Source organism: Trachypithecus francoisi, unplaced genomic scaffold (assembly GCF_009764315.1).
Source record: "Trachypithecus francoisi isolate TF-2019V2 unplaced genomic scaffold, Tfra_2.0 Lachesis_group10, whole genome shotgun sequence".
NCBI lineage: Eukaryota > Metazoa > Chordata > Mammalia > Primates > Cercopithecidae > Trachypithecus > Trachypithecus francoisi.
The window spans coordinates 13085196-13111656 of NW_022681455.1; the positions used below are offsets into that span (position 1 = coordinate 13085196).

General features: G+C 39.8%; 1 protein-coding gene across 15 annotated transcripts in view; it reads left to right on the plus strand.

Moving 5' to 3' along the window:
* PHACTR1 (phosphatase and actin regulator 1) overlaps window positions 1-26461 on the plus strand; it is a 596190-nt gene that overhangs the window by 306136 nt on the left and 263593 nt on the right. The window lies entirely within an intron of this gene.

The window sequence follows — 26461 nt, forward strand, 5'->3', positions numbered from 1 at the left end:
TGCGTTAGGGACATGGGCTTTCTTCGGGTGGCATCAGTTTGGAGAGGCGGTTTGGCGGCGGCGCCCAGAGACTTGTGGAGTTGTTGAATGATGCCTGTTTAGAGTAAAACATGGCTGTGATTTTTGAAGTGCCGCTGCTGGTCCCTGCTGGAACGATGCCCAAAGGCCAACATGTGGAGAGGTGGGGGAGGGGGCGCGCAGCGGCATCTTCCAGGTGAGCCTGGGCGTGTGCGAGCCAGAGCTCCCGCAGTCTAATCTGAAGCAGGGCAGTGAAGGGGTGCCGGGCTGCCAGAGACTCTGGGCAGGAGGAGCCCAGAGCGAGGGACAGCCGGCGCGGACGAGGCAGAAGCCTCTGCAGCTGTGGACGCCCCTGTGTGGCTGTGCATTCGCGCGAGCCTCCAGGCGGTTCCTGAGCAGCTCACCGAACAGGCTCTGCAGGGCCGCTGGAGGTCATGGAAAAGTTTTAGGCAGCAGATTTTACATTGAAAGCCTTAGCTACTGGCCGGCCTGAAGCTCATCTCCATGCCTGACACGCACACCTGCTTGGGCAGGCAGATTTTCCTATCACATAGGCAGGTTTTGCTGTTCCTTTTGGAAGAAGAAACATTACTTAGGATCCCTCCCGTTCTTAGTCGGTCTCTGAAGTGCAGAGTAATGAAATGACTCTGGCTTGGCTAATGTCTTTTCAAAATTAGAGGCCTGCTAGCATCATTATCGTTTTCTTTGATTAAATTGCAAGAGAGGCTGTGCAGGACACCACCAGGCATCCAAGAGGAAACCTGGGAGGGCAGTGGAGGAAGGCGCACATACGAAACACATGAACGTCCCTGCTGTTAGGTGTAGGGGGGATATATGTTTCTGAGAAGCACACACTGACTGACATGTGTTGATTACTACATCAGCTGATAACATCGAGACCTATGGAATACAAATGGATTAATCAGATGACCCAAAGCCAGACCTTTACCATGTAACGCAACAAAGCTTGATATGCAGGCTAAAATGGTTATTAAATGTCAGTTTCTCTCTTGACTGAATTGCTACCCAAATGGGCTGCTTCCACAACCCTGGGAGTTTACTTAAATTAGCGTCTGTAAATGCTGCTCCGATAAGGAAAGGTATATGTCCATACTCAAGGATGTGTGCTTACAAATGTCATTATGAGTGCTGTCACTGGGAAATGCGGTATACTCTGTCAATGGATACACGTACGTATTTTAACCTACAGCACATAGTTCTTCTTGAAACGTGCGTCATCTCCACAGCCTCACACATTTCAGAATGTCCCAAGCAGCTATGTATGGATGCTCACATATTACCTGATAGGATTATTTACCCTCAAAGGATTCTTAAGTGGGGAATTATGTTATCGTGCCTATTTTTTGCCTAATTTCATACTGCTAATCCTGCCAATCTATTGTGTGGTGCACTCATTTAATCACCAAAATGGAATGAGGTCAGGAGCTTAACCCTTCTTCTTTTACTGCCGGAAACCAAAGCAGCACTGCCCACTGTGGAAGTTCCAGTAAATTTCACTTTGGGCAAGGATCGCCCTCCCATGATAGTCTGCAGGGAGTGGATGTTCTTTTGGATAAATTCTCTAGAAGCGATTTGCAATTTGAGTCATATTTTCTACATGCCAGGAGCACCAGCTATTTTAAAACATTTGTATGCTCAAGATCATAGTGAGGCAAACAGATTTCCGCAACGTCCTGTTTGCTCAGGCTCTATAGAGGAACGTGCATCTTAAGGAGAGGCACACCTGTATTATGTCCAGTACCATCCGTGTGCCTGGTTCTTCATTCAGCACTGAGTAGGCCACTTGGTGGCACCCACGGAAAATTCTGATACAGCTTGAAAGCCCTTCTAGAAATTTTACACAGATGAAATTTTAGAAAGGTACTGTTCACTGAGTTTCTTTCACACTTAATTTCTTTGCATGTGAAATCGTTATTTAAAGCATATTTTAATAACTTGCAGTTTAAAGACAATCTATAACTAAAGAATAAACTTTAAAGGATAAAATATTTCTGGCTCTTGAGAGGTATATAAAAGGTGAAATTACATTTCAACGATTATCTTTTTACTCGAGTTTTTTTTTCCTGGTATCTACTAACTAGTATTAAAGATGTTTTGCTGAGCTTATTTTAAGTAATTCTCTATTGTTAAGAAACCATAGAACACAATTCACCATTAATGGCCAAAGACTGTGTTTCCTTCCATCTTTGCTGTTTTGATTCAATACTAAAGCTATTTTCAGGTGAGGAAACAAGCTTATATAGGAAAGCCACATAGTAGATACAGGGGAAACAGACTCACACCCTCATCTGTTTCACTTTAAAACCAAGACGCGGCTGGGCGCGGTGGCTCACGCCTGTAATCCCAGCACTTTGGGAGGCCGAGGCCTGTGGATCACTTGAGGTCAGTAGTTTGAGACCAGCATGGCCAACAGGGTGAAACCCTGTCTCTACTAAAAATACAAAAATTAGCCAGGCATGGTGGCACATGCCTGTAATCCCAGCTACTGGGGAGGCTGAGGCAGGAGAATTGCTTGAACGCAGGAGGCAGAGGTTGCAGTGAGCCAAGATCGCGCCATAAGAAATGAGACAGTATCTCAAAAAAACAACAACCAAGACGCTTTCCACTGTACCATGAAGTTGATTGTTTTTTAATGGCCGTTTATCTCTGCCACCTGCACTGAATGTGGAACATTAGGTATTGTGTCTATTTATATCTGTATGCATGTGTGATATATACATGTGCAGTCTCAACAAGCTAGGTTTATTATAGTAAAGAATTAGAAGGAATTGCAGAATTTTCTGATGCATTTTTTTCCCCCGCCTTACCTACTTGATAGAGAGGCTGACTTTAGTGGGGATAGAGAGGAATTTACAACCAGGTAGATTAGAAGTTATGGACATCGTAAAGCCATAAGAAACATAGCTAAGTCATCACTGAACTTATATTAGAAGTTAATAGGAGAATATGATTTAATTTACAAATAGTTAAAAATGAAATTTAGAGAAAATCGATTCTAGAAAGTGAAGTATTTATGTATTTGATTTCAAACGCATTTCTATTTTCATTTGAATTCCTTTTGAGTCCATTAATAGTGAGGAATAAGTTTAGGAATTATAATATATGTAATAATTGTGTATTAAGATATAATTTCAATAGAAATAAAATATTTTAACAGTTTTTAAAAATATCTTGAAGCCTCTCAGTCTTATTTTATAATGACACTTAATAAAATGATGGATTTAGAAACAAGACATATTGATTGCAACTGCTACTCAGTGCCTTTTACATGTAATTAATCAGTAGATCACAGTTGTCTTCATTTTACTATATATGGTTCCTATTTTTTAAACATTTATATAGAAATTTACTAATCCGTGGACATGCTAGATGTTTTCTCAAGTTTTGTTTTAGGGATTAGAAATATTTAGCATATTTTCTAATGGATTCCAATGTGAACTTTAGGAATAACAATTTGTCATACTATTTCTCTGCTGTACTGACTGTAGAGTTCATCCATCAAGACAGCCTTTTAGGAGAGAATGCCCTGTGAGTTTCTGTGGGTCACCTGCCTCATTTTTCAGGTGAGAAAATGAAGATACATTAGGATTAAGTGAGCAGTCTACCAAGGTCAAACCACCATTTGGTGTCAGGGCTGCTAACAGAACCTGTCCTTGAAGAGGGAAGCAGTTTTCAACTGGGGTTCACAGCTGGATCCTGGAAACATACTGCCTGTTTTCAGTGTCTCCTCTGCTTGCTGGTTGGGTGGTTTGGGGATATTACCGTTTTAGTTGTAAGGATTAAATGAGATATTTGGTACAAAGCATTTAGCATGGTGCCTTTCAAGAGAAAGTGCTTGAGAAACATTAGCTGCAATTGCTAGCGTTTGTACTGTTACCCCCCAAGTCCAATTTTGCCCTGGGCATTTCCCCCTGTTATACTGTGCTGCTTTGCCTCTTCTGTAATTAAACTTCCTTGGATTGAGTCCAAGATGAGAGCACCCAATTCTTCTCTATATTTAAACATATATTTCTAACAAGACAAATAAGGTAAGGGTCAGATTGAGGACACAGTGGTAGGTTCCACCCTGGGCAGGAGAAGGAAGGTCAGAAAAAGCCTCTTACAGTTTCAGAAGCAGTTCAGATTGCATCCACTTCCAAAGGAATTCAGATTGCAAGTACCAAAGATGGCACAGGGTTTTTAAGCAGAGGCGATGTGATCAACTCATCTGTTTGTTTATTTATTTATTTATTTGAGATAGGGTCTCACTCTGTTGCCCAGGCTAAAGTGCGGAGGCAAAATCATGGTTCAGGCTATCCTTCCACCTGGTAGCTGGGACTACGGGCATGCACTACCACATTGACTAATTTTTGTGTGTATGTGTGTGTATATATATACATTTTCTTTTTGTAGAGACAGGATTTCCCCCACGTTGCCCAGGCTGATCTTGAACTCCTGGGCTCAAGCAGTCCTCCCGCCTCAGCCTCCCAAAGTGCTGGGATTACAAGCATGAGCCACAGTGCCTGGCTCAAAATGCCCTTTTAAAAAAAGTTTATTATGAAAAATTATACACATATGCGAAAGTAGACACAATAGGATAATTAATTCCCATAGGCATATCACTCAGATTCCCCCACTCTTGTATTACATTAAAGCAAATATAAGTGAGTTTTTCCAATGGTGTTGCTGTTAGTGCCTAGGCCAGGACTAGACAAGACAAGGACCCAGCTCCATGCTGCTCATAGCTCAACAAAGGATGTTTCAAGACCTTGAGCAGCCAAAAGACCAAGATTCTGCATATCTGTTTCAGGCTCAGAATGTGTCCAATAATACACTTTCAATCACCAGCAATTCAAAATCAGCTTGTCTTATTTTTAGCATAACTTTGAGCTCATATATAATTTTACTAATAATTTCCCCTTCTGTTCTAATATTGCTCTGACACTTTACAGACATCTGTAAATAGTCACTTAGTTTAGGAGAGGACATATTTAAACAATTTGTGAAATCTATAGCTTAAAGTATCCTTATTTGTCTAAAGGAGATAAAAACAATCACATTGAAAAGGGTAATAGATAAAATGTATCCATAAAACTTTAATGGGGGTAGGTGGAAAGGATCACTACTTGTTTCCTAGCCCTAAACTTCTATTTCTTTGGTTCACTAACTTACATATGAATGGTGAGAACTCTTTGGACTTGACTAGGCTTTGGGGACTTCTAGAAGTGTCTAAAAGCCTGAAGGGTGGTGGTCCATTGAGCCAGTTAGGAGCCACCATTGATGATGTTCAATGAGGTTCTGCTGGTGCACAGGCTACCTGTGCCAGGGGGACAGCTGAGCTGAAAGCCAAGAGATAAAGGTGAGTTTGTTGAAGGCTAAGTAGCCAGAGAGAGGGGCAGAGATGACCTTACTTCACCCCACAGGTTGCAAGGGAGAAAAGGTAAGTCCAAAGAGGCAAAAATTGGAATAGATCCAGGAACTAAACAAGAATCTAGTTATTGGTTTGGAAAAGAAGAAATGAATTATAGAGATTTTCAGCCCAGGGAAAAAAATCAGCCAGAAGGTTAGCAGTAGACCATTCGAGAGAAATCATATGATGATTGTTTTTAGTGTTGTATTGTTTTTATACCCAAGGCCAGAGGAAGGATAGAACATGGTCATTTGTTTATTCATGTATCAAACATTGATGCCTACGGTGAAGTTACGTGTGAGTAGAGAGGTAGAAGATGAGTTCCTGCCCTGAGAGAAACAGTCCAGTGAGGGACGTTGCTGTGACAGGTAGACTCAGGATGTCATGGACACACAGGTGGGGAACCCATCTCCTCCCTGGGGGAGAAAGCCAGCAGGCCATGTAGGAGGAGATGGTACTTGGGCTGAGTTGAGTGGGATGAATAGGGTTGGGCTGGCAGATACCTGAAGGAAAGAGCCACTGGAAGCGGGACAAAGAGCAAGGGTAGGAAAGGTCAAAGGCCAGAGGAGGGCATTGAATGCTGCTCTTCCAGCAAGGGTCTGTCCTATCTTCTCATGACTGCTATGTTTCTAGTGCTGAGAACAGTGCACAGGTATTATCCACTTAAGATATGTTCAATACATGAATGTACATGTTCTTTTATTATAGATCTAGTCAATGAATGTGTGTCCCTTTATTACAGCGGCTGTAAGGACAGTGGTGTGATGTGGCTGGGGGATGGTGAGAAGGGCGCCTGGGGAGCTGGACAGTAGCCACATACCAAGGGCCTGGGACACCACGCTAAGGAGCTGGGACTTGCTCCATGACGAGTTGTAGTATTCCCTGGAGGATTTTTTAGAAAGCATTTTTACTGAGATATAATTCACACACCAGAGAGTTCACTCATTTAAGCTATGTAATTTAATAACATTTAAGTCATAGAATTGTCATCCATCACCACAATCAATTTTTGAACGTTTTCATTACACCTAAAAAGCACCTCTGTTCCCCTTAACATATCCATTCATTATTCCATTCCCTACACCCCGTTCCCAAATGCCAGGCAGCCACTCATCTATAGGTTTCCCTATTCTGGACATTTCACATAAATGGAACCATGCAATATATGGTACCTTATATTTGGTAGCCATGCAATATATGGCTTCTTTCACTTAGCACAGTGTTTTCAAAATGTATTCATGCTGTAGTATGTATCAGAATTTCATTGCTTTTTATGGCTGAATAATATTTCATTGTGTGAATATTTATTCACGCATTCATCTGCTGATAGACATTTGGGTTGTTTCCACTCTTTGGCTCTGCTGAATATGCCACTATAAACATTGATGTGCAAGCTTTAGCATGGACACAGGTTTTCATCTCTCTTATGTATGTACCTAGGAGTAGAATTGCTAGATCACATTGTAACTCCATGTTTAACCATTTGAGGGTCTGCCAGACCCTTTGCCAAACTGGCTGCACCATTTTACATCCCCCTGAGCAATGAATAGTATATAAAAGTTCAGTTTCTCTACAATTTTCCTGACACTTGTTATTATCTGTTATGGGTAATAGCCACCCTGCAGGACTTTTAAGAAAGCAAGTTAGAAGGTTCTAACTGAGTTGGTGGTCAAGAAAAAGAGTTAATTCAGTCCATTTAAGAAAACTAGTGATTTTAGACACCTTACATAAATGTATTTCCATTACACTTTATAGCTTGTGTCTTATTTCCTTGCGGTCATCAGAACAACCTTTTACAGTTGGAATTATTCTTGTGACCATTTAAGAGAAGAGGGTCAGAGACTCAGAGTAGCTCTTGGCTTCCTAATGTCACCTGCCCATGCTGTTGCAGCTGAGCTGTCTCTCCAGCTCTGGCTCCCACCTTCGGGTCATCAAGCCACTTTTAGCTGCCTGGAGACTCACACTTTACTGAACCTCTAAGGAGGGACTGTTTATTTTGGCCCATGAAGTTTAACTTCTTCAGGCAATTAATTAAATGTGATTATGATCATTCAGAGAAATTTGGGCAAAGATGAACACCCAAAGCAAACCATCAATTCATTGGAAAGTTGAAGTGGAAATTATCTGATGAAGAGGGTGTTTGGTTAGAATTAGGAGGCCGAGGGGACCTCCAATGCCTCTACCTGCTTTTGAGTTTCTTCCACCTGCAAAATGAATTTACTTCCATTCCACAGGAGGTGCCTAAAACCTATCTGGATCAGGAGTTAGTAAACTATGGCTCATGGGCCCTCTGCCTGTGTTTGTAGGTTGAGAATGTTGTTTGCGATTTTAAATGGCTGGAGAAAAATCAAAAGAAGAAAAATAATTCATGACACAAGATACTTACAGCAAATTCAGATTTTAGTGTCTGTAAATACAGTCTTATTGGGAAACAACCATGCACAATTGTTTGCACACTGTCTGTGGCAACTTTCAAGTTACAACTGGACTTAAGTTGTTGCCACAGAGACTCGCAACGCTTAAGATATTTATTCTCTGGCCTTAAAAAAATAAACAAACTTTGCCAACCCCTGGTGACATCAAAGTTGCTGTAATAGAAAGTATCTCTCCTGACTGGGTGTGGTGGCTCACACCTGTAATCCAGCACCTTCGGAGACTGAGGTGGGTGGATCGCTTGAGCCCAGGAGTTCGAGACCAGCCTGGGCAACATGGCGAAACCCCGTCTCTACAAAAAATTCTAAAATTAGCCAGGCGTGGTGGTGCATGCTCGTAATCCCAGCTACTTGGGTGACTGAGGTGGGAAGATCACCTGAGCCCAGGAAGCAAAAGTTGCAGTGAGCTGAGATCACACCACTGCACTCTAGGCTGGACCATAGAGGGAGATCCTGTCTCAAAATAATAATAATAATAATAAATAAAGTACCACTCCTGACCATTTTAGCATCATAGGCTGATTTTAGAATTGAAAAGGATCCTGAAGATTATCCAGTGTCCAATTACATATCTGTGTCGTTCACCTGAATTGCAGCTTTGGTCTTTTCAAAAGTTATTTGATGTTGTGGTGTACTCAGAGGGACAGGTTTAAAATGAAAATCAGCCTACAAAGAAATAACTTATCTGAATTCAGTTTGCGGAGTATCTTTAGTGTTCCCACTCCCACCCTGACCTTTATGTGGGCTTCAGGCTGGCACATGTTACAAAGAGGGATGGCTTTTCTAATCCCCACCTATGAGTTAACCATCTTGACTCTGTTATTGTTTCGATGTGAACTTTAGAACAATTGCCTCTGCTATTTTGGCACTGGAGATTTGCCTCCACAGTAATTATTTTGCAACCCACAAAAGTAATTATAAAATCAAATCATTATCTTCTAAACAAGCTGTAACCTCAGCAGAGGCTCTTGGGGCGGGGAGTTCCCGTTCTTCCGTTCTCATTTTTTGGGCTGTAACATTCTGCTTCCCTTGTCCCCTTACCTCAGTTCTGAGGTTATTTCAAGTACAGTGGCAATCTGTAGTGAAGAACCATCTTCTTTTGATGCAATCTCCTTGACACAGTAGCACTGCTCCATGTCTATGAGTGGAAAGAGTGAGGAACAAGTTACAGAAGAGGAAAACAAAAGTGAATGGAATTCTTCTGGCCATGGGAAGTAAAAGAAAAAAATGGGGTCAGGCACAGTGGCTCATGCCTGTAATCCCAGCACTTTGGGAGGCCAAGGTGGGCAGATTACTTGATACCAGGAGTTCAAGACCAGCCTGGCCAAGATAGCAAAACCCTGTCTCTACTAAAAATACAAAAGTTAGCTGGGCATGGTGGCACTTGCCTATAATTCCAGCTACTTGGGAGGCAGCGGCTGGAGAATCGCTTGAACCCCGGAGGCAGAGTTTGGAAAGAGCTGAGATCAAGCCACTGCACTCCAGCCTGGGTGACAGAGCGAGACTCTGGCTCAAAGTAAAAAATTGGAATAACAGCCTGCCAGACTCGATTGCATATTGGTTTGAATTATTGAGAGATGCATTATAGGGAGATGTTGCTGATTCTGAAGGTGTTCTCAGTAAGAGTTGGCACCAGTACGTCCTGGCACAACTTGAAGGCTGAAATCTGCTGCACAGTTAGGGACCATCCCTCTCTGACAGGCTGGGCATCTACCAGAATTAGGTTCTTTCTTGAAAGACTTGAGGTCTGTTTATGGGCAAGTGTTTGTCTGACATAGCCAGCGGAAACTATAGATTGTGTTTATTTATATGTTTGGAAATTGTCACAGGTCTGATGGACTGACCTAATCCACATGATGAGAGGATGTGTAGAGAAGCAGATCTTGGCCACAGGAACATTGCTGATCTGCTACGTTTTCAAGAATCACCTCTGCAAATTTCAGTAACTCACTGATTAATGCATCCCTTTACCATCCCCCTGAAAAGTCAAACAGGCCACCAGACAGGAGCTCATCATTCTCAAAATGAACATACTGTGAACTTTTTTGCCTGTCCAAAGCCTTAATGAGCTCATATCCAGAACAAATAGTATGTAGCTGTTTTCTACTAGTCATGATATGAATTATTCATGCACTATTAAGCAGCCTGTGGTCGGAACACCACTACCCAAAGTAAAACTGAATACAAAAGAAGAGGCTTTAATATCTGCAGCTGAAAATGCCCTTTGCCATGGGAGTAGAAACGATGGGCTACTGGACCCCTCCCATCCTTGTGCCAGGTCTTTGAGGTTGAATATGTGAATATCGATGCAGATTCCTGTGGTAAGACACTGGAAATGGCTTGGAATACCTGAAAAGTGTAGTAGTCGTTGGGCTGCATACCTAGGTTAAGTTTTTTCATTTTTCTAGAAGGCAAAAGAAGGAGAACCTATACAAAAAGGAGCATCAGGCCAGGCCCAAGCTGGTAAATCGCTTGAGCCCAGGAGTTCAAGACCAGCCTGGGCAACATAGTGAAACCCCATCGCTACAAAAATACAAAAATTAGCTGGGCATGGTGGTGTGTGCCTACAGTCCCAGCTACTTGGGAGGCTGAGGCAGGAGGATTGCTTGAGCTGGGGAGGTTGAGGCTGCAGTGAGCCAAGATTGTGCCACTACACTCTAGCCTGGGTGACAAAGCAACACTCCGTCTCAAAAACAAAACAAAAAGCAAAAAAGAGTAGCTACAGAAAAGAAATAAAAAGTAAAGAAACATGTAATAGAAGAGTTGTTCTTTGGAAAGGGAAAACTTAACAAGCATCTTGAAAGACCCCCATATATAAACCAGATGAAAGGGAGATTGCTCTGGTTTAGGCCAGATTGGCGGGCCTGCCCTGACATAGTGCCGTAGAGTCCTGGAATTTTTCAGAACTATAGTTTAAAATTTGTTCCATGCTGTCCTCCATTTAGATGAGATATACTATATTGTAGAGTGACACTTGTATCTCTAGAATATACACATCACCTCATGACGGTGGACATTATATCCAAAATTTAATTCTAGGAAGATGACATCTAATAGAATAACCTGTGATGTAAGTCACAGGTATGTGTGTGTGTATGTTTGTGTGTGGGTGTGTGTGGTATGTATGGTATGTCCTAGGGCAGAGTTAGTTTTGGAAATATGTATGTATTGGCTAAAGGATTAATTACATCATATAGAAATTGGTAGGAATGTAACATTTTTAAGTTCAAATTATTTCCAGAGGAATGTTTAATCTCATGCCAACATGAATAATCACCTCTTTAAAAAAAGCAACTGCTGGGAATGAAGTTGGAGCAGTTGTATAGTCCCTGTGCTCTCCTCTTGACATTGTTGATGGTTCCAAAATGCACCACTGGTTTTATAAACAAGAGTTGAGGACCAGACAGGAATGACATTTAGCTTTTAAGCCATGATTATGACAGATGGGTCAGTGTACATTGCTAACTCCAAATACATAATTAGCCATAATAAAATGGTACAAATTTACTTTGAAAATATCATAGCCTAAATCACAGTCAGATTTAACTGGAAGAATTTCCACCATGATTTTAGAAAGCAAATATGGCTTATTTTTATTGCAGAAACCTAGGAGTGCAATTCCTGGCAGTGTTTACCAGAGAGAAGGAATTAGCAGCCTCCAGGGAGGGTTAGGAAAACAGAGCACCCCTGGGAATCAGACTCTTAAGTTTCAGTTCCAGTAGCCTCCAAACCAACTGGGCTCAGGTCATTCAGTCTCCCTGAATTTCAAAATTTTGTGATATTTAGAAATTCTCAGTTTTCTTTCTTGCAAAGCAGGCCCAGGTATAGGAGGGTCAAGCTTTTTTTCCAGAGGGTCTTGAAAATCTGTAGGAGGTATCTGGAGACTTTTCAAAAACACAGAGGGTCTGGTGCTTTTATGTGCATGGTGCTGGCTTGTACAGAGGGAGGAAGGAGCTGGATTTCTCTTTTCTTCTCCTCTCAGTTGGTGGTGGTGGTGGGGAGGAGAATGGAGGGCCAAACAGGCACGTATGTGTGATTCACAGGGCGGGAGGATGATAGCCCTTTCATCACAAGGTGAAAGCGCAGAGGGAGCCCCAGAGCTGGAGGAACAGATGGCAGCGTTGTTGCTGCTACATTGCTTCTGGCTGTGCATGTCCTCATCCCGTGCCCAGCCAAGCCTCTTTAGACTGTGCAGGTCACAGAGTGATGGCCAACTCGAAAGATCAGTGTCCTGAAGGCTGCTCTAGACACCAGAGTACCTTGCTGATGGCCAGTCCCCTGCCAAAACAAAAAAGTCTGCACAGTCTTAAGCAAGGGTGGTTGGACTGAGGTCTTCTAGGAAGTGCAGATCCTCTTCAGAATTCAGTCCTCTGCAATACAGCTAAATCCATAGATATCACAGAATTTCACAAATGAACAACTGGGTCTGTGACTCAGGGATATAAGGGATTAGAGAGGATTAGGGACTGGTTGGGAAGTGGATGGGCAGAAACAGGGTACCGAATACCTGCTCCTTTGGTCTCTTGCAAATGCTCCCTTATTCTGCTTGCTTACAGATATTCAGAGTCACTATTTGTCGGGGCTTTTTCTTTCTTTGTCCTGCAAAAGTTTGAATTAGCCTTATTGCTTGTGGGAAAATAATAATTTTCTGCCTAGTGTTTAAATATATTGAGGTCAGTACTGTTGTATCCAGTCCAAGGTGAGAAGGCAGAAAAGACAAGTTCCTTCATTTGTCTTTTATGCCAACGGGAAGTGTGGTCTGGCTAGTCCTCGGGTCCGTGTTACTGCAACAGAAACCAGCAGAAGCAGTGCTCTTCCTCCTAACACTTCTGAAGTTATGTTGTCCTTCTTTGCTATTTAGTGTCCCAGAGCAGCTCTGATTACACTGTGAGAAACTGTAATTCAAGTTCTATGGTTCAATGTTGAGGTTTTTGTCAACTTCAATGAGATGTTTTCCAAAATGTGTTCCACCGAATACTTGCTGCACAGGATGGTAACAATAATATGTGGATTTTTTTTTTTTTTTGAGACAGAGTCTCACTCGGTCACCCAGGCTGGAGTGCAGTGGCACAATCTAGACTGACTGCAACCTCCGCCTCCTGGGTTCAAACGATTCTCCTTCCTCAGTCTTCTAAGCAGCTGGGATTACAGGCGCCTGCCACCACGCCTAGCTAATTTTTTGTATTTTTAGTAGAGAGGGGGTTTCACCATGTTGGCCAGGCTGGTCTTGAACTCCTGACCTCAGGTGATCCACCCATCTCGGCCTCCCAAAGTGCTGGGATTACAGGTGTGAGCCAGTGCGCCCGGCCTGATATATGGAAAATTTCAAGATCACACTAGGGTGGAAAACTGAGCGGAACAAAGTTAAGCAAACGTTTTTATCTCAGAGCCCCTGGTGTGAAAATGTGTATTGTAAATCTCTAAGAACAGGGTATAGATGCTTCTTTACCCAAATGTATTTTATCACACATATGTCTTGTTTTGTTTGTTTGTTTGTTTGTTTGCGGAGTGGCTCAGGTGACTAACGTCCTAGAGGAAAATTAATGTGCTGCATTAGAATCTTCCAATAGAAAGTACTGTATTGATTGACTATGTTCCCACTTGTAAGAGATAAAGAAACACACACAACACCGAGATTCCTTTGTGGTTTGTTCTTTTCTACCAGAAGCTATTAGCTTGAAACTATAGCCTGGTAATTGAGAAGAAATGTTTCCACTGTGGCTGGACGTATGTATTCAGTGATTTTTAGGTAACAGGTAACAGAGATCTAAATGCAAATTAAAATATTGTATCAATCATACTTTTGCTTCAATCAGTCCAGGAATGAGGAGCTTCCTCTTCCACAGCAGGCAGTATGACAGAATGATAGGACAGGGTTGATGCTTCTAGAGACCTTGTGACTGCAATGCGTGGAATATTTTGGGTCAGGGTTTTTCAGGCTGAGGACTGTTGACATTTTATGCTGGATAATTCTTTACTACTGGGGAGTGTCAGGTGCATCCTATACATTGTAGGATGTTTAGCAGCATCCTTGGACTGTACCCACTAGAGGCCAGCAGCACCCACCTCCCTTTTGTGGCAAACATTAAGTATCTCTAGACATTGCCAAATGTCACCTTGGAGACAAGATTGCTCCTGAGTTGAGAGCCACTGATTAAGGGGCAAGGTGGATACTGCTGACCACGAGTGAGTTCCCCAAAGCAAGAGATCAGTGTGGACTAGTGTCTAGGAGGAGGCTTTGTGTGAAGAGGCTGGTTTGGATTAGTAGAGTGAGGAAGGGAGAAATGCTAAGTGGGGAGAATAACATGAACACCGGCAGAGGGAAGGAAGGAAGAGTTACTGTACTGGCTTTTTGGATATTAGCAGTAATAACATTGCTTATTCACTTATTATGTGCCAATTATGAGAATTAATCTAATCTTCCCAAGATAGATACTATTTATCTCAATTTAGTAGAAAAGGAAAATGAGGCTCAGTGGAACTAGAGAGTACGCCTGAGTCTCACTGGTAGTAAGTGTTGGCGTCAGAGTTTGAAACCAGGTTTCTTTTAGTTACAAGATTGTATTAAAATGATATGAATTTGAAAGAACATCAGGTAAGATTAAAAAATGTTAAATTATAGACAGAAGTGTCTGGACCTCAGGGGATGCGCTGCATAAAGTAATGGCAGAGTCTTCGACAGAGGAATGGTTTGGTGAAAAGGGCATGTTGGATTCATCTCGCAGCATCAGCCATGCAGAAGGGATGGGGAATTGATTGGAAGTGGGCTGAGATGATGTGGGGCTGAGCAAGCTGCAGTACAGGTGTGGAGGAGTGGGGTTTGGCCATGGCTAGTGACGGCAGAATTTAATGGGCTTCACTCGTATAGTATCGCCATCATTCAGCAGGCAAAACACAAAGAAAAGGTAATTACTAGCTCTCAAGATGGCTACAAAAATAGATGCAGGAGCATACTGAAATGAAATGAAGCTACGTAGCTAGGAGTACAGTGTTGAGTTGACATTAGGTATTATTGAAGAGTTTCAACAGGTGTTGGCAAACGTTTTTCGTAAAGGGCCAGATAGTAAATATTTTAGGCTTTCACAGTGTGGTCTCTGTTGGAACGACTCTACTCTGCTATTCTAGTGCAAATGCAGTGAGAAGCAGTACATATGTAAATAAGAATGGCTGTGTTCCAATAAAACTGTATTTATAAGGAGAGGCAGCAGGCCAGATTGGAACTGAAGGTCAGATTTGTGCACCCCTGGTGGACTCTCAAGTCTGACAGACAGAACAAGGCACAGACCCCAGATGTGCCACTTGCTAGTTGTGTGACCTTCTCAAACTAAGCCTCAGTTTCTGCATCTGTAAAATGGTGAATCTGATAGCATCCACATTTAGAGTTGATGGTAGGATTAAGTGAGATAATGTGAAGTGCTTGGCACTGACCCTAGCATATAGTAAGTGCTGAATAAATGGTGGCTTTTATTGTTATTGTGGTTACAAGTATTATTTTTATACTCCTGACCTTTTTTCCTTCTTGTTTTTCATTGTATTAAATGAATTCACACTGAATTCATGCTTGTGAGTGCAACAGACATTTTATTTGCACTTGTTATCTCTAGATTTCTTGAGTTTAAAGAATAATAAGGAAAATATCTGTAGTTCCTACCAGTGAGGATTGTTGTAAGTATAAAATTCATGTGAAGAAACTTACACAGTTTCCTGTCACTTAGCACACAATATATCACAGCTAATGGGGAGAAGAGAATATGTTGAAAAATAAAGTATTAAAATGCAGAACATAAAAAAATTAATTACTTGGAAATCTTGTGGAATTTCAATTAAATAAGAAATCTGATGGGGGAGATTTTAGCATTCAGTGTACATAAACAGCTTAGTTGTTCACGTTTGGAATCAATTAATTGCTTGGCTTTGTTAATTAGGTATTCCCTGAAGTAGAATCCATTGCTCATAAACTAGGAATGTTAAAGCCAGTCAAGGCATTTGCTTTTCAAAATGATCTGTTTGTATTGTAGCTGAAACAAGATAAATCACACAAGAGAAACAGCTGTCTGTTGGTTGAAGAATAGTTTCTGTTCTACACCTTGAGAATACTCATTACAAACACTCATTCATGTGCTGAGACAATGATCGTTCAGTAATGTATGGAAGAGGTGAAAGCAGAACTCACTCAACTAGGTCTAGTTTCTTTGGGATCATGTGTTCAGAGGATACAGAGAACAGGATTTATTCGCCTGAGCACTATTGACATTTTGAGCCAGATCATTCTTTGTTATGGAAGACTGTCTGGTGCATTGCAGGATGTTCAGCAGCATCCTGGCCTCCACCTACTAGATACCAGTAGCAGATGTCCCCCACCCCACCCCAGTGGCGACAATCAAAACTGTTTCCAGATATTTGGCAAAATGTCTCATGGGAGACAAGATTACCCCTGGTCCAGAACCACTGATGTAGATTGCTGTTTAACAGTGCCTGGAGACATTATGTCCCAACATATCCAAGCAATAATAACTTATTCATATTGGAATATATGCCTGATTTCTCAGGATAGTCTTAATTTCAAATATTCTGCCTCACTGATCTAATGTAATTGGAACCCCATGTATTCTGATTTTTTTTCAATTTGAAAATAGAGTGACCATCCCTATGCAGTGTTTGTCTATTTTAGGACTTAGTTGGAATACTTAGTTGGAATATGTTTATTGTGCCACCATTCACTTTTAGACTTTGTGAATTTTGCTGAGACAAATAGTTGATGTACTTCATACTGGTTAGCAACATTGAATGTGGTTATATCCCAAGAGTGATATAAGTCTACCACTAGTTTAATTGAAATGAATTCTATTAAAACTTTAATATGCAGAGTGATACAATTTTTTGGTCTGATTCTTCTCATATTAAAGCATGGTCATTGACTGTTTCTGGTAATATGCCACATTACATGTAGCTGGAAAGGGATGACTTTCTAGGTGCATGAGGAAGGTATTGTTCTACCTGTCTACCAGGACGCCTTTCCAGGTAAATTCTGGCACATTGGCTATATTCCCTGAAACAAGTTCGTTTATTTTTAGGATGCATTTCTTTTGTAAAATAAGGTTGACATTACTCATGTCTTTAAAACAAGTATTAAAAATTGCCACTTTTCTTTTTGACTCACCATTGCCTGAGGAATACAATGATAGTAAGAAAAATGAAATCAAAGTTTGCATTTCATACTAGATTGACACCAAGTGCTAAATGGAAATGTCTGCTTAACCTATAATAAGATAGTCACTTATAGAGGATATGGAGAAAGATGTCAGTATTTAAATTATCTTGAAAATATTTACAATAAGAACATATGTAGTTTTCTGTATTACTATTCTGACCCTTGTGGAATTTACTGGTGTAATGAAACACCAAAATTTCAGCATCAGGAAAAGCAATTCTAGAACCTAATATTTGCCTAGGTATAATATTTACCTTCATGGGTAGAATAATTACCCATAAAGATATATTTCACATATTATATAGCCTGTGAATAACTTTGCCAACTTGTTCCTTAGTCTATTCTATATTTACCATTTATTAAAGAGACACATTATATACTGAACATCAGTACCTTGAAAAATCATTGTGGCCCATAGTATTTTAAATGTTGGCTATCCTCAAACATTATTTTAAGTTCCGCTTATTTATTTTATTCAGAATCTGTTTATATGTAATAATTTGCTTTCATTCTCCTCTCCATTTTCTTTTATAGCATTTTACTGTAACAGAGGACCTATATAAACAAATGACAAAGCATCTCTGTTAGCTTTTAGCTCTTAGTCCTTGTGAGGTCATGATTATGCAGTAGAATAAATCCTATTGTTGCTGTGTTTACAGCAGTATTTTATAGACTCTTTTTATTTGTGCATATAGGATATCCCTGTGCCTTATATATGTATGTGATGTTTACTTTGTCATAAAATTTTTATTGTTTGAGAATATGGAAGATGATATGAAAGATTTTTTTTTTTTTTTTGACATGGGGTCTAGCTCTCTTGCCCAGGCTGGAATGCAGTGGCACGAATATGGCTCACTGCAGCCTTGCACTCTGGGCTTAGGTGATCCTCCCGCCTCAGCCTCATGAGGACTATAGGCGTGCACCACCATGCCCTGCCTAATTTTTATTTTTTTGTAGAGACAGAGTTTCACCATGTTACCCAGGTTGATCTTGAACTCTTGGGCTCACACAATCCACTCTCCATGGCCTCCCAAAGTGCTGGGATTACAGGTATGAGCTACTGTGCCCAGTGATATGAGAGATATTTTGTTACTCTTTTATGTTGTTGTTTTTAGTTTTGGTCAAAATTTCCCTTTAGAGGAAGTCTCAATTTTGTGAAATTAAAAAAAAAAAAAAACACTGCCTCTATTTCCGAAAGTCATAAAAATGAACCTGACTTCCCTTTTCCCACTCTTATGGTTTCATTGTTTTTCCAGAGTGCTAAGGCATTCATCCTAACTTGCAACTATGTGTATGTGAAGAATACCCCATCCAGACCCCGCAAAATTAGGAATTACACAAAATTGCCTTTAAACTCTCTTATTTAAACTTTAGATTTTTAATGTCAACAAAGTTCTCCTCATTGCTTTTTGGCAGGGCCATGATTTGGAAGAATGAAATAAGACTATTTTCCCCTCTGTACCTGTTTCCAGCCCTAACCAAACCGTAGACATGCAACTGTTTGAAGTGACTTTTCATTTTCACTGTGCAATGACTGCATACACTTGACATATTCTAGCTACCAGGTTATCATCATACTATTATACATGAGAGTATTACTGCCTGTTTTATGAACAAGTTGTCTTATATGGCCATGCTCTGTTAAAATGCACCATTATATCGATTCCTTCGATGAACAGCCATACTTAGCAGTTACTGGCAATTAGATAAAGCAAAAATAATTTAAGGCAACTGTAAAATGCTGTTTATTTCTAGCCATTTATCCTAGGTGGTCAGCCTGAGAACCAGAAAGGAAAATGCTATATACAGGATTGATTCAATCTGTCAGAATTTTGAAACTTAATTAATGCAAACATGGCTACTGGCATAAAAGTTGTTTCAACTTTTATCGTATGAACTATTCTAGAAAAGAACTTTCTCAGTGTTATAAAGATAGAACTGACTTACTTTCTTCCTGTCCCATAGAGTGCCCTAAACAAAGAGCTAGTTTATGACTTTTAATAAAATTGTTCATACTTTACACCAATTATAATAAAGCAAAATGGTCCCAAGAAATAATTCTTTTAAAACCTCCCTACAAACTTATCTTCAAGAAAATCTGAAATTGTTTTCTTGTCTAAACCAATAGATGAGTTTGTGTCCCACAATGTTGTGAGTACTTCTGAAGGACAGGACTTTTGTTTGTCTAATCCACAAAGCCGCACACAGAGCAGATGCTCAATAAATGGTTGTGGAATTAAATTCATAAAAGGCAGTTTGTTGGGGAAACCAACTTTTGTTAAAGTACTTAATATAGATTTTCCCCCTCCAAACCACTTCCTCTCATATTTTATCTTGGAGGTTCAGTAATTACTCTCTTGGTGAGCTGAGAAAGAGCTCAAGATGAAAAGCTACTGTTTCTCCCCCAGTGGACATGTGGCTGAGTTCTGCAGATAATTAAAAGAAAAATTCCTGTTATTGGTATTGGGGTTGGGGCTGGGTTGTTATCTGAGTGGTATAGAGGGGACTTGTTTGTCAGACTTAAATATTCTGACTATGGCTTCTGTATTTGCAAATAAAGATTTCCTTAGCCTGGCTCGTCCTCCTGAATTGAATCTTTCTTGAACCAGCTCAATCCTGTAGGTGCAACTAATTTTTATAAGTATCAAAGGGAACAATTGTATTTGCATTTGAGGCAGTATAAATGGCACACAGAAAAAGTCCTTTTCTGGTAGCGAAAAGCCAGGAAATAGATAAATTACTTTCAATGTTTCTTGAAGGATAGTTCAACAAATATCAAATGCTGTTAGAAGACCTATGAAAATATTGACTTCATGTTGTCTAATTTCTTTCTGCTTAGTGGATCTACACCAGATCTCAGGCAATTTCTATTTAAATAAATGCCCTAAAGCCTTCAAAGTATTCATGGGGTGTTTGCTTTGTGCCTTGCATGATAACATTGTGAATGTATTTGAGTTACTCTTGGCTTTGTTAGTCAGTGTAGCTATAGGATTAAAACCCAAATTATTTTATATTCCCAAGACAAAAATTAATCATGGATATGTCTTATTACACCAGCAAATGCGCTCTGTTGTTGTTATTAATCTATAAATACTTCCATTTTTCATTAGAGTGCCATTTCCACATAAATTAAATCCTAACAGATAAAAATGAATTTGGCATACAATTAAGCCTGAACTTATTTTATTATATACCCTCCTCTCAGAATCTCCTTATTCCCCCCTCCCATTTTTAGGTAGCTGTTTATCTTTTCAAAATATAAATAGTCCAGAGAAGTTCTATGTGTGTGTTTTTTTTAAAAAACCTAACAACCCATTTTACTGCATTGTTCTAGTTTCTGTTTAAATAATTCCTACAACCTAATTTTAAAATGTAAGCAATTCTCTAGGTAAAAATATAGCTAGTGGAATGTCAAGGCAGAATTTATTATATTTAAAATATAATTTTATGATGAATTATAATACTAATATTTGCTGGGCACTTAACTATGGCCAGGAACTGTGTTCAGTATTTAAGTACATAATCTTTTGGAATACAAGAGCCCTATGAAAAAACTATTATTATTCTCATTGTAAAGTGATGAAATTTGCCTTAGGTCGTGGGACTCATGACTCTCCATGCCGAAGCCATGCTTTTACATGCTGCATTGCACATAGTTCAGTGATAGCCTCGGGGAGGAAAGGTCACATTCAAGGTCATCGGTCATTCCTTTGTGCCCTGCACATTCAACCACAACTTCCACTAAGTACCATCTGTAAATTTGTTAGGCTTAAATACAAACATAATATGTATATTACAGTGATGATATATAATGTTCATATAGCTAATATTCATTAGTACTTACCACATGTTAAATCCATTACTAAATGTTTACATATATTCATTCCTCATAGCAATTTAAGAGATAGGTTCTCTTATTTTCTCTATTATACAAAGGTGATTACTGAGGCTTAGCATATGGCTAGTAGCTGACAGTGATGGGATTAAATCCACTCCCTCCTTCCAAAAAATAAAAAATAAAAAAGAAGACTGAAGAAAAGAAAATTATAGAGAAGCTTAAAATTGTCTATAACTTTATCACCCAAATAGAACCACTATCAGCTGAGTTTCTTCTTCCAAATCCTATCCCTATGCATAAATGGATATGAAGATAGGCAAGTAAGCCATTCTTATAGCAAAATAGAATTATACATAATATTTGGCAAAACTAAGCAACAAACTATGGCAATTTTTCACATCAATAATGAGAGCTGTTTATAATTTTTAATGGCCGCGTAGACACGCATTAAATGGTTGTTTCTTAATTTAATCAATCTGTCATGGTTGAACATGGGGGTCATTATCTTTTTACAGTATTAAATACAAATAGAGCTTAATTTGTGATGTCACTCTTGAATAATACGTCAAACCTGACCAAAATTAGCAAATCCTCTTGTGGTTTATGGGACAAACTCATGTGAAAAGCCAATGGTCACCTTGAAACAACAGCCTCAGTTCAAACTCGAGATAAACTTACAACCAAGAGAAATTTCTAAGGACTCATGGTAGCCTCTAATCTTACCCTGTCATGTGAGAAAATTCTCCACATGTCATTTCTTACCTGTGGTTTGGAGGTGGATGCTGTCTCTTATTCCACAGCCCCACCTCCAGCCATGGCTCTGCTTGGATCAATCTTAACTACAGTGGTTTGTCCTAACCATGAATCTTCCAGGAGATGGGAAATATTATACATACTGAAACCAGAGCCTATCCTTTCTCTGGGAAACATTCATTCATTTATTCATTCAAAAAATAATCATTGATTACTTCCTAGGTGGCATAAACGATCCTTGTCCTCCACAGCAACCATGGAGGGTAGGGTCATGTCAATTAGGATGCTTTTGGCTGCAGTCACAGAAGTTCTCCTGCATCTTGGCCCAAAAAGTAAGGTCACTTATTATCTTATATAGCAAATGTGTCAGTGAGGCAGGTTCTAGGCCTGATTACCCTATGATTCTCTGCTCTGCTCACCTTTGCTTCAGGACTCTATACTCAGGCCCGTTGCAAGGTGGCTGCAATAGTTCGGGCCTCACATCCTGACACCATAGTGATCAGAGGCAGAAGTAGGACTTAGAGATACAGAATAGGTGTCTCTCTCTAAGTGTGAGGCAGCCATTCTTAGAAGCCTCACTACCTACAGGTACTCCCACCACCCCCCATTAACCCACCCATTAACCAATTCCTAACCAGAGATCCACCCACTAGAGCTTGAGTGGGATCAACTTCTAGGAAGCTCATGGTCTGGTGAAGAAGCTAAATGTTGGAGCACAGTCTGGGTTATATTAAAAAGGAAAATGGACAGATAAGGGTGCAGCATTTTTTTTTACAGAGGAAACTAGCAGGCAGCAGTGACTGGTAAAAATTAATTCGCCAGGCAGACCAAATGGCCTTGAGGCAGAAATGATGGGTTTCTTGTATTTGAAGACTAGAATGAGGAGCAGAACTGGAGCCAGTGAGTGATTGGAGATGGGAGAGATCATATCCTTCTGGGCTGATGTGAAGCCTCCAGGGCCTTAAGAGCAAGGAGGACCCACTGGGGGATTCATAGAGGAACCATGGCATACTTTGATTCATCTTTAGAAGAGATGTTCCTGGCTGCTGTGTGGAAGACTTGAGGGCAAGTAACGAAAGTCAGAACACAGAAACTGATGATATGGATGACTGATCTACATGAGGAGAGAAGTGGGGAGAGTTGGCAAATAGTTAAGAGCTACCTTTGACCAGTTTTGGTGATGAGTTAGAGCTGGTGGCCATAAGGAAAAAGGTGATATCAAGGACAACTCGTGGGTTTCTCTCTGAGCAATTAGATCACTGGCATTGCCATTACTGAAGAATGATCTAGTTAAAGAAGAATCCCCAGTTTGTGGGGATTGCAGTTAAGGGTAAGAATAATTCACTTTAGATAAAGTGAAGATGAGGTGCCTATGAAATGTTATTTGGAGATGCAGAGTCATGATGAGGCTAGTCTTAATTCAGATATTTTTCCAAATATTATTTTGTATGAAATAATATAATTCTCATGATAATCCATGAAGCAGAGGCTGTTATTATCCCCATATTCCAGATGTGGTAACTGAGACCTAGAGAAGTTAAAAACTTGGCCGGTGTTACACAGCTAGGAAGAACTGTGTCAATGAGAAGAGCTTTTTGGGCTGGAAATACAAATTTAAAAATATTAAGATTATCAATGGTAATTAGAGCCATAGGTACAAATGAAATGGTCTAGGGAGAACTGAACCTTGGGAAATTCCATAATTTAACTCAAGGCCTGAGAGATACAAAAGTGCTCTAGAGAAAAGGGAAAGGGAAAGGGAGGAAGCCTTCCTGGGGATCAGCTTCTTTTGCATGAGTGTTCAAGTGTTAAAATTAAAAAAAAAAAAAAAAGGAAGGTCTTGGCTCCTTTACAAACTAAAAAGCAGTTTATAAAAGGTTCTGAAATTCTGCCAGAGAGAGAGAGAGAGCGTGTGAAATATGGACATGTATGTCAGCACTTGATGTTCTGCCACTTAGAAACTATAGAGTTTGTATAAACTCAGGCAAATTACTTCTTTGCATTAGGATTAGGTTCAGCTGCATAAAACCAACTCAAAATAGTAATAACTAACACAAGAATAGGGATGAATTTTTCTCTCATGTAAAAGAAGCACAGAGGCGGTCAGTTTAAGGCTGCTATGTATGATGGCTCCACAAAGTTCTTAAAGACCAAGATGCCTCCTAGCTTACAACTGCGTTATTACTATGAAGTGGCCCTTGTCCTCACAGTGCCTTCCATGTTCCAGCCATCACTTCTTTGATCTAGAAAACTGGATGAAGGGAAAAGCAAACCAAAGAAATGGCACATCTCTTATCTTTAAGCAGATTTCCCAGAAGTCACTTGGAACCCTTTGGTTCATATCTCATTGGTAAAAGCTTTGTAATAGGCCCCACCTACCCTCACAGGAGGCTGGGAAACATTCTTTTGTGAGGCAAAAAATCAAAATGTATTCACTAAATAGAAGAATGGATTTGGCAGGTGGCCAGTTGTCTCTGCCATTGTCAATTTGCTCTTTTGTAAAACAGGATTTAAAATATTCACTTCATCTTTCTTATTGGTTTGTTGTAGGGATCAAATGATAAAATAACTGGGCAAGTCCTTGATAAATGACAAAACACTATTCAAATAGTTGCTGTGAGGATGGCCATTTACTCCTCTTGCACACAGTGAGCACTTAAATATGTTTTCAATGAGAAAATCTTTAAAAATATTTTCTATTTGTAGGGTCTAAAGCAGGAAATGTGGACTGATAACAGAGATTTTTTTTTCTACAAATCTTGCACTTCAGTGGCAAAGCCTTTTTTTGCCTTCAGAATCCATTTCAGGACAGCCAAGATTGATATTTGATTAGCTCTGCGGTAAAGTTCCCATCAATATTGCCTACTCTCTGATGAACTCAGGCACTCTCCTGAGTTTTTCTGGTAGATAAAGTAGAAGAATTATTTGTGGGGATTGCAGCTTATGTCATTAACCCACCTGGTCCTCACAATTCTGACTTCCTGGCAACATAACAAGGATTCCAGACCAAGGTCCCTTGTGGTGACTGTTTTTAAGGGAATGGCTCTTTAAATCAGAAACCAGTTGAAATGATCATTAGGAAACAGACTGCAAAGATAGCAGGGCACTCTGGAAACTGTAGCTACTTATTGTGCTTAGAGATTCCCAGGCATGGATAAAAGTAAATGAAGTTTCTTTTCCTATTAAAATAAATCTGGGGTAGTCAGGAATTATCTGTGAATACTGATAATCTTTTTAACTTTTGAGCTTGGCCCCAGAAACAGAGGATGCTTTTGCATTAAATAATGACCTTTAAGATTATTCCACCACTCAGGGCAGTTTCTATTATCTTTCATTATATACATGCTTTATATGTTAATTCCTCTAAAAATAAAATAATGTTTGCTCTTGTACGGTACTTTGCATTTTAGGATTTTAAAGAGTAGAAATTTCCTCTTCTCTTTCTTCAAAATCCCTACCCTCATAATTTGAATTGTACAATAAATGCTTAACAAATTTTTGCCACATCAATGCATCATAACCTCCTGTACTCATGGGCTTCCCAAAAGTTCCCAAAAGTACTCCCCAAAAGTTCCTGAAGGGACAGGTCTGAGAGCAGGACCCTCGACATCAGCCTGTTTCTCTATTTCTTGTGACTGTCCTTTTTTCTTTCCTTGACCTGTTGCCTTATAATTTAATGCTTAAATTTTGGAAAGGGAAAAAGGAACAAGCACAAATAGAGCTGATTTAGTTAAGATGAGTTTCATTATGTGGCCTAAAGGAAAATGGAAAAGATGCTATATACATTAAAAAACCATATTGCAAGTAATGCAGGAAAACATGTTTGACAGATGATAAGCCCAAATTGTAGCCAACAATTCAACTTGGGGAAAATTCCCACTTAGATCTGGTGTGGCTTGGTTAGTTTCATTGATGAGTCTTACTGGATAGTCATTAGCTGCTCTTTGTCATACCCTCCAGCTGAGACACAGGACCCTGCCCAACAGCCACCACCTTCCTGTGAGATTCAAGTAAAATCAAGAGTGTATACAGACTGAAATGGTTATAAGCAATCAACACTCTAAATTTGGAGTCAGGAAATATTTAATGAGCACCCCACAAAATGCCACTTATTATACTAGAGTTTCCATGTATTAGTATAATGGTTATATATGCAATCAGAGAGGTAGATGTTGCTATTTCCATTTTTGTAGTTAAGGAAATGTAGTTTTGAGAGGCTGATTAACTTGTCTGTGGTTACAGAGCAAGTGATGATTAAGTGCACTTAAACCTGATGTTCAAAGTCCCAATTCTAGGCTCTAAGGTGAATACATCCAGATATTTGGAGAAAAGAACTTAAAAATAAGGAAAGTAATAATATAAAAATAACACTAAAGCAAATGTGAATTCAGAACTTCCTTTGGGGCAAAATTAATAGGTGACTTTCTCTGTTGAGACCTCTTTAAAAATTTAACATCTTTCATGCAGAAGAATAATAAAAAGTCCCCAAAGGAATCAACAGGACAAAAAAGAATACGACATTTACCTCTGAAAAAAGACTAATGGGAGTCAATTTCTGTGTTCTGAGACAAGGACAATTAAGAATTCCTTGTGAAAGTCTTGACCAAGATATGAGCACGGTTCCTTACTTTCTGAGCAATAATCAAAACAGGTCCAAGTTAGAGCCACTGGTGGTAATTAAAATACACACACACACACACACACACACACAGAAGAGAAGAAGAAAAGAATGTTTTAGCAAGGATCAACACCCTTGCAAAAATGTTCACTTCAGAAGTACTATTTGGATTTCACCTCGT